The sequence below is a fragment of the Dromaius novaehollandiae genome, chromosome 3, assembly GCF_036370855.1.
Source record: "Dromaius novaehollandiae isolate bDroNov1 chromosome 3, bDroNov1.hap1, whole genome shotgun sequence".
Classification (NCBI taxonomy): Eukaryota; Metazoa; Chordata; class Aves; order Casuariiformes; family Dromaiidae; genus Dromaius; species Dromaius novaehollandiae.
The window spans coordinates 50,761,435-50,770,517 of record NC_088100.1 but is presented as its reverse complement, the minus strand read 5'-3'; the positions used below and the strand labels follow the sequence as shown (position 1 = coordinate 50,770,517).

The 9,083-nt window shown below is 43.2% G+C and overlaps 1 protein-coding gene across 2 annotated transcripts in view; it reads right to left on the bottom strand.

Moving 5' to 3' along the window:
- Positions 1 to 242: 242 nt before the first annotated feature.
- FOXO3 (forkhead box O3) overlaps positions 243 to 9,083 on the bottom strand; it is a 100,082-nt gene continuing 91,241 nt past the window's right edge. For both annotated transcript variants that reach the window (XR_010388326.1, XM_026119955.2), the window contains one exon: positions 243 to 4,321. The gene's annotated coding sequence lies outside the window, so the exon portion shown is untranslated. The remainder of the gene's footprint in view (positions 4,322 to 9,083) is intronic.

Sequence of the window (9,083 nt, the reverse complement as noted above, 5' to 3'; positions counted from 1 at the left end):
GCTCCCGAGGACACCCCGCTTGGGGTTTCCATTTGAACCCTTCAGCATGTCCACGTCCGCAGCCCACCGAGGCTGGTATAAGCCAGCGTTCCCGTCCCCTCCAGCGGTCTCAGGATCAGGTTCTTCTGCCCAGCACCTACCTCCCCCAGCCACCCTGTTACACCGGTTGCTTTGAAGTCATTCATTTTCTAGATCCCGTGCTTAGATGCCTACGATTTAATAAAACAGAGCGAAGGCAAATCTGCAATGTAGAGATCCATTATGCTTTATTTACATGCGTCACCATCTCTTTTACAAACTAGATTACAATTTAAAATGGAATACACAAGGCAATATCTACTAACACCAAGTGGAGTAAGCACTGCGTCTCAACTTCGCTTGGAAAGGGGCAGAGCTCCAAAACAAAAACAAACTTGCTTCCAATCTCTGTGTAGTAAGGTAGTATATTCATCCAGGGCAGCATCTTTTTTTTTTTTTTTTTTTATAAAATCCTCCGTAAGAATGCAACATGAGAGTGTCTGCTTTCAAATGAAAGTACAAGATAGCCCAAATGAAAAGTATAAATTGTTCAGCTCTTCGGTATGTAAAGATGGCCATGCGTGATAAGGCTGTGGATTTAAAATTCTTCCAATTTACATGTCTTGAAACAAAAACAGATAAAACAGCTTTACAGATACTGTATACATATTTTTTTCAATCATGCAACTTTTTAAAAAAAAGTTAAACATGTGAAGCCAAATGTACAATCCATTCTTCCAACCCATAGTAACAAAGTGTATCTGGTCCCCCTTCACATCTGTTGGCATTCCTAATGGATACTGTGTACTAAAAAACAATTACAGGACATTGATTGCCAAGCAATGACATCACTTTAGAGAAATACATGACCTAAAAGGTAGCTTTTTGGAGCAGTGGCACAAATATTTCTGGAATTAGGCAGTGGCCAACTAACTAATTATTCTCAAGAGAAAAAATTCACAAAATTATTAAATAAAACCCCAAACCCGTGACTGTAGGAACTATATAAATGTCATCTTTTTTAGAACTTTTTTTAGACAAAGGGTTTAAGCAATACCTGTGTAATTGTTCTGGACCTGTATCTGTTTTACATGACTTCAGAAGGAAAATTTCTATGCACAAAGATGTTCAAAGACTCAAAGGCCAAAGTTTTCAAAAGGTAGGTTCCCCAAATCAGCCATTTCAATATGTATTTTGACACAGAAATAAGTGACCCTTTGAATGCAGGGAGATGTATTTACCCAGTGCCTCTGAAGAAGAGGGCAATTTTTAGATACCTAAATGCCCATGTAGGGCAGTGATCTTCCAGTGGGCCTCTGGCAAGCAGTGGGCCTTCCCTGAAAAAGCAACGACGGCAGAGCAGCTCGCCCTGCGAGACCATTTCAAGGTCCCAGCCTTGGGTGCCTGGCATGAGGCACTTCAGTTTGAAAATTTTGGCCACAAGAATGAGCAAGAGAGAAACCAAAGCAAACTGAAGAGGTTGTCCAAGTCCACCCCTCTCCAGCTAGTGCAGGGGATATCCTCAAAAGAAGGGGCCCAATCTGTCCTAGACAAGCCAAGGAAAATGCTTTCCTCAACATTGCTGGGAGGTAGATTAGGCCTTTCAGCTGCTAACGCTTTTTTTAAAAAAACTTCTCTGCCATTGACTGGTTGTCTCCAAATCATTTTCTTTCCTCCATTTTCTGAGCAGAGCAGACCATATTTTTCCCTCTCATTGACACCAGCGTGAGTTAGCTCCATGGGCTTCAGTGGAGCTACGCCACACTAATGGAGCAGAAACCGCCCAGCTACGTTTAAACTGACCACCCTGCATGCGACAAGGACTGCTTCCCTATCGAGAACAAAAATAAGACGATGGATTTTTGTCACACCATCAGGCCAGGCTGGAGCCAGGCAGATTACAGAGAGGTCTTGGTGGCAGTCTCTGGGCAGGCGGTCGCCAGCTCTGCAGTGGTGGCACAAGGGCAGCGCCCCATCCCAGCTGAGCGAGGCTGGCCAAAACGTGGGGCATGAGCCAGTGGGGGAAAGGCTGTCAGCGTAATTCATGTTTCAAGGTATACCAGGGACCTGACAACCACGGATGACCGCTGTACATCCCAGCTGTCTGGGATGGCTGGCTACCGGAAATATCTCCCCACACATGGAGATCGGCAATGAGCCTCTGCTAACTCTGATAAACATATAATAAACTAGTCCCCATACCGACCAATAGACTGCCTTGACGTAAAAAGAAAGAGAGAAGTTTTTTTAAAAGGAAAATGATAAACCCTTAGCGGCTTGAAAGAGTTGGAAGGCTACAGGGCTATGATAACCACAACCGCACAGAGCTTGCACAGCCATAACTGCGTGGTGCAACCAAGAGGTGCATCTTCACCGGGGAACAGCGGGAGCATGAGGAAGTCACAACACAAAACAAAACTTCCATCACACAAGGAGCTGTTATTTCACCAATATCACCTCAGGGACCTGGCAAGTAAGGAGCTAGGTAGGGCCCACAAATGCTTGTGCTGTGTCTGTGCGCGTGACTGCGCGTGTGCGCATGTGTGGTGGCCGTGGCGAAAGGGAGTCACTCCACATTGCATGGTAACACGTATCAGTGGGAACTCATGCACTGAAACTTTGGGTTAAAATGCTAGTTTGTTTTCCTAACACCCATGCATAATGAGCCATTTCTGTACATAATAAAATATATTTATATATTTATATGCATAATGCTTTTATGCAAAGAAAAAAACTTCATATATCGCTTTGGAGAATTATGTATACACTGTCCTATTCAGAACTTCTTCATACCAAGTTCATATGTGCCATTGGTGTTTTTCGCCTCTTTTTTCATATCCCTCCCCCCCCCCCAAAAGATACTAATAAAAAGTAATCAAACTTTCCAGATTATAGAGAGGATCTATACAGCACCATACCTTTTATTCATTATTATTAATTCATTATCATTCATTTTACAAAAGAAAATCTTAGAAGCAAAATATATAAAACTGCCTTGTCTTTCAGTGTCATTTATCTTGTCACAATCTATGCTCATATGAAAAGCCATTTGTACGATACTGTCACCTTGCCATTCCCTCTCCTGCTTCTTCCACAATGGATTATGCATAATGAGAAGGAAAAAATAATGAAGGATATGTCAAAAAAAAAAAAAAAAAAAACACTGATGCAATAACACACCCTGCAACGATCTGTGCCTGAACTCCCGGCACTGCCACTGTTAAGCTACTTGCTAATGACCAGCCTGAAAGCTGCTCTTTTCTGCCAAGCAGCGTATTTTCCTTTCCTTCATCCTCACATTTTTAAACAGATCTTTATGGGTGGTTATGTTCATCTTGTCTGGCATCAGAGGGGCACCTCAGCCTATAACTTCTTCCCAGACAACTGAGGCAGCCTAACTGTACTCACTGTGGCAGCAAGGGCAGCCCTGCAAACATAATGCAAGAGGTGAGACCGCTCCGGCCAGCGGCGAACCAGGTCCCGCGTCTGTAAACGTCAGGGAAACGGCCTCCTCACTCAGCCGGTCCTCGCGAGCACGGGCCAAGAGGCAAACTTGCTGGTTGCCCTTGTTTTGTGCTCAGCCCTGGTTTGATGCTTACGGGAAACAGGGGCGTACCATTAAATTTAAAGAAAAGAGTAAAAAACAAACAAACAAACACAAACCCAACAAACAGAGCACACACGTCACCTCTCTCTGGAAGTCAGTCAGTTGATTGGTATAATGAATGCTGTATAGTCAGAAAAGCTCGTGCCAGAGCAATGTAGGGTTATGATAATCAGGATAAGGTTTTCTTGCGCATATGCTGTACACTTCAGATTCCCCAGGGAGAGAAAGCAAAAATGGTCAAAAATCTAAGGCAATCAAACTGGAGGTTGGGGGGGGGGGGGAAGGGTGGGCAGACAGGGAACACCTCCAAAAATAAAAAGCCAACTTAAAACATCCCATAAACCATTAATATATTGAAACACCACATACTCATTGACAAATAACTACTGCAAAGGCTACACAGTGTGTTCTCAACAGGATGGTGCTGAACATCGTCTCCACAGCAGGTGTTTGGCCATCCCAGAAAAGGAAGATTTTGGATACTTTAGAATGAGTTCAACTCCAAAAAAACAAAAAGAAAAAAGAAAAAAGAGGATGTTCACTCAGGTAAGGGGCTTTTTAACAGTCTGCTTCATTAGGAAAAAACTGCAGGGTTCACAAAGATCATAAGCTGTAAACAGTATCACTGTCCACTTGCTGACAGCAGATTTGGCAAAGGGTTCGCTCGCTCTCTATGTCTCATGTCAGTTTGAGGGCCTGGAGAGGAGGAAGAAAGAGAAGAAAAGACAGTGAGACTGCTGCATGTAGAGGAAAAAAAAAACAACAAACAAAAAAGCCAACCAAGCAAACCCAACAACAGTTCAAATTGACAAGCAGTTGTCATTTGTTTGTACCCAAAAGCTTCGAACCCTTGAGCAAGTTGTACACTCATCCCTCATGAAAATCCTTCTCTCTTGCCAAGGTTCATGTGTGCTTCTTTACTACCTTAGCTGCTACCAAGCATTAAAGCAAAAAACTTCTTAAAGGAAAAACAAGTTTAATTTACAGAAACCCAGTACATTGCCAATTTGTTAAGCATATTTCCAGGTGAAGCATGGAGGGATCCTTCAGTTTTTCTCCATTTTTCATGATCGCCCTTTCTCAGCATCACCAAAAGGCTGGATAAATCGTTTGATATTGAAGACTGCCCTTGAATGACAGCTGAAGGAGGCCGCTCAAGAGAAGCAGCAAGAAGCCACAAATTTTGGTTCGCACTTTGGAGTTTTGACTTTCCTGCACAGTGTAACATACCATCAATAGACAGGCTGAACTGGGATTAAAAATGTAGTTTGGGCCCAGTTTCTTGTGGAACTGTGAAAATTTTGTGTAGAGGGAGCCTGAAAAGGGACACCCTTAGGTGTAGCATGGGGATGTCTACAAAGGGACACAGTAAAGTATGTAAAACAGTGAAAAAAGAAAACATTTCAACTTGCCGAGGGGTCAGGTTTTTAAAGGTACTCAGTGGCTTAAACATACAGGTAGGCACCTAGTAGGGTTTTGAAAAGTATGTAGTTTTAGACATTCCCATGAACTCCTTCTATATACCTTCACAAATTCCACTTGACAGCCATCTGCACCGCTTGGCACCTACCTTCTCTTAAAGACCTGGCCCTGAAGAGGCTTTTGAAACCAGGGCTTGGTGCCCTGCACCACTCACAAGCTTTGGAGGATTCTCCCCGCGACGAACGACTGCTTGTTTCCCACAGCCCAAGAACAACGGGGTGCTTGCTGACACCAGAAAGCCATTTAAATTGATTACAGGAATGTCTGTCTTCTCTAATGCACCCGGTATCAGCCACCCTCAGAAAAAAGGGTGGATTCAGGAGGACTGCTGGACTAATCTGGGACAGCAATTCCTATGCTCCTCTAAGGGAAATCACCCAACATGTTAGAAAGGACATCGTGAAGCGACTCCCCGTTACTGCAGAGGACGTTCTGAGGCCTCTCCTTTTTAAGGTGCCAGACACTGATCCTGCAGTAACATTTCATTAAAATGACCTATTCTGATAATGCTAAATGATTGATGGGAATTTAATCATTTTGTCTCCTGGTTATTAGAGCAACAGCACGACAGCTGCTGCCAGTACCATTCGGAGAGCCCTTCATTCAGAGTGGCTTAGGGAGCAGACAGATTGCGCATTTCACCCAAACAAAATTTGGCTTTAGCCTTAATTATGTGGGGTTTTGGGGGGGTAGGCTGTTTTTATGAATAAAGGGATTTCTGACTGGATCAACATATTGATTTCTTCATTTCCAAAGAGTAAATTAATGCTAGCCGTTCGTTAATGTGACTGCCTGGCAACGACTCCATTTAGTAAGTGTGTCCTGATGGCCCTAACGAGGTCACTTGGAGACACCCACACAGGGCCTGGCAACTCCCAGCATAACCGGAGTAGTGACTTGAACGCAGACCAAGTAAGTCCGTCCGCTTTTCACCACCGTACTCCCCAACTTTTCATTAAAACCTTGGCACCCGTGAGGCTGGAAACTGATGACTTCCCAAAGTGCAAACTCGTTATAGGGAAAAGCCTCTGCCCTGAGCACCGCAGCCTGGCAAACCAGGTAGGCTTCACTCAGCAGCCGTTTCAGCGAAGCATGGGCTTAAGCTGCAGCACGAGTGAGAAGTCTCCCTGACTTCAAATGGAGCTATTAATTAAAAGTAAATGAGCACAGAAACTCACGAATAAGTGCCAGAGTAGTGTTTAACATTTAAATTAAAAATGTATGTAAAATATTGTACTATGAAAACTGGGGGACAGATGATCATGGACATAATTTGTGCAAGTGCCACTGCCTGGTATTACTCCTGAGAGCACCTACCCTTCGGAGGTTACAAACATTTAGGAGACTGAGGCTTAACAAAGACAAATGCACAGCTAAGGTGACGTCTGCTCACAGCCAAAGCAAAAAACATTCTGTGTTCACAGCTCTGTTTACACAGACTTTGCAAACGGATTAGAAATTGAAAAGAAGTAGATCAAAGTCTTAACCTACATGCCTTTATATTACCCCACTGAAGTCCGCAATAGACACACACGTTCTCACCTTCTCTCTCGCCACAAAAAACTATTAATTTTAAGCTGGTAGCCTGCTATTTCCTAGCCATGAAAACCATATCAGGCAGGGAAGTAAACACTCATAGAGCCCAGTCCTCTGGCTCCTATATGTGGCATGGTTTCTTGTTTCCTTAGGCTGGGGGGAACTTTTGGATGGGGAGCTTCCCAAAAAGCATCCCCTGCCCATTCTTCTTAAGCCAATCCCTGGAAAATTCAGCTGTCCCTTGAAAAGTTCCTGTGCCAAACCTGGAGTCTATATATCATCAGAAAGTGAAAATACGGGATTTTAGACTTTCTTCTGAAGTCTGGCGCAGTCTTCACAACTGCACTGATAGCTGGTCCTGCGACATGCACACACAAGCACACACGTGCTGAAAGCAGAGGCAATTCCACTACGGCTGTTTTGACACCTTGTGTGCAAAAGGTTTCAATAAAAGATACATCTGCTGGGCATTAGAAGTTGCCACAGTATTATGTCAAACTCTAGCTTATGCTATATAGGTGTATGGTTTATGAAAATAATACCTTTAAAACAGCAATACAAAAAACATTAAATAAAGGGTAGGTCAAGATGAACTCCTGCTTTGTCATATCCCACAGATATTTTGAAACACAGATGCTAAGTCTGTTTATCCTATTTGGTGGAGGAGTATATAACACAATTCAAATACTTCTGTATTTTCTAATTCTTCAGTTTGCAAGTGATTATGTGGGAGATGAGGTGCCCCTTTCTTCTGTCCTTTTCTACTCCCTCCAATCCTCTAGCTTGCTGCTTACCTGCTAGAAATGCTACTCAGGCTTTTCTCTGGGGCTGAGTCCTTGGTTGGGACTTCCCTCCCAGCAATAACATTTCCTTACCTCTACCTCACCTCATTCCACCCCTTACCTGGAAGAGGGTCTCCCAAGCCCCATGGCAGCTCATGCACCATCACAGAAGCTCTGAAGTATCACCAGCCACACACTACTTTCTCCCTTTGATTCCCATCAGTGCTAATTACACAGCACTGGAAATTTCTTCAGAACAGAAAAGTGACGCATTGATGCTCCCCGAGAGCAAGGCACAGATAATGTGCATCGGTGGTGAGTTTACCAGTAAGGTAACCGTAACAATCAGCACATACGGTGTTTTGCAGCAAGAAAAGTCATGGGTACCTTCACAGAATTACAGTGTTCGAAACTGCACTATCAATACACAGCTCCTACACAGCTCCTCTGCCTGGCAGCCTACTAAAGAGCTCCTGATTTGGCTGAAAGGCTTGTTAAGCGGACTGAATCTTGAAAAATATCACCAAAGGTCTGTAAAGCAAGTGTTCTCCCTGGGTACCACTCATTACTGCTCCCCAGTGACAGGAAATTCCAATAACTGCTTTTATAAGTAACTGTCCAGAGGCTTTGGTATAAACATTTTGAAGGAAAATTTCATCCATCAGTGGTAGATGTACATTTATTCTAGTGCCTCTGCCCCTTGTTTTTGTGAAAGCCACCAGCAGTACCACTTCTACTCTAAAATGGGGCTGGGCTCAAAAAGCAATACTTGATTATGTATGGTGACAATTCTTCTCCTACTTAAGTAAATATTCTGCCTGGGTTTTTCACAGCTTGGTCTTGAAGAATACAAAGTACTTAGAAATGAATAAGGAAGATAACTTCTGCAGCCAATCCTTCTACGATGACAGAGTTGCCACATAAGCTTTTTGTTCGAGCAGAATAAAAATGAGGAAAACCAATGTCATGACACGTTATGTCATAGGGATACTGTACAGGCACAGCACATACTGCATTAGAATGGCACTGTGCTGAAATACAACTCTGTGAGGTGAAGATGCAAAGTCCAAAGGAAAAAAAAAAGAGAATTAGCAATTTAATATATCTTCTTTCAAGGGCATGAACTTTCAGGCATGTTGCAACTTGAGTTTTTCTCTTTAAATTGCACTCATAAAAATAGAATCTTTCCGGTTCCGAAAAGGAGGCAGAGAGCAAAGGGAGAGGAATGGAAAGAGGAAGAAAGTAGGCACAGAACAGAATTTACGGGAGCTAAGAAGTTGCTGTGCTGGTGCTTGCATATGCACATAAAACATGAAAGCAACTCTTCTGTTTGTTGCTGCTGTTCCACGCCAGAAACATTGCAAAACATAGAAGATAACCCAGTATTTCAGAATTAAATGTAACTGAGGAAAGACATCAGATCTTTCTCCCTCTCTGTATCTGCACTCTGGGATAAAAGGCTTGCCCAGAATTGTCATGAGATGTCATGACTGTTAACATGAAGGTTACTCTGATATATCAGTCTTCTACCTCCTCTCTCGTTGTGGGAGATAGTGCTGTTTGTCACGACTGTAACAACACTAATGCTTGTTCTTGCAGAACAAAAAAACTTGCAGCATCACAAAAAGTTTAGAACTCAGGATAAACCAAGGCTTTAC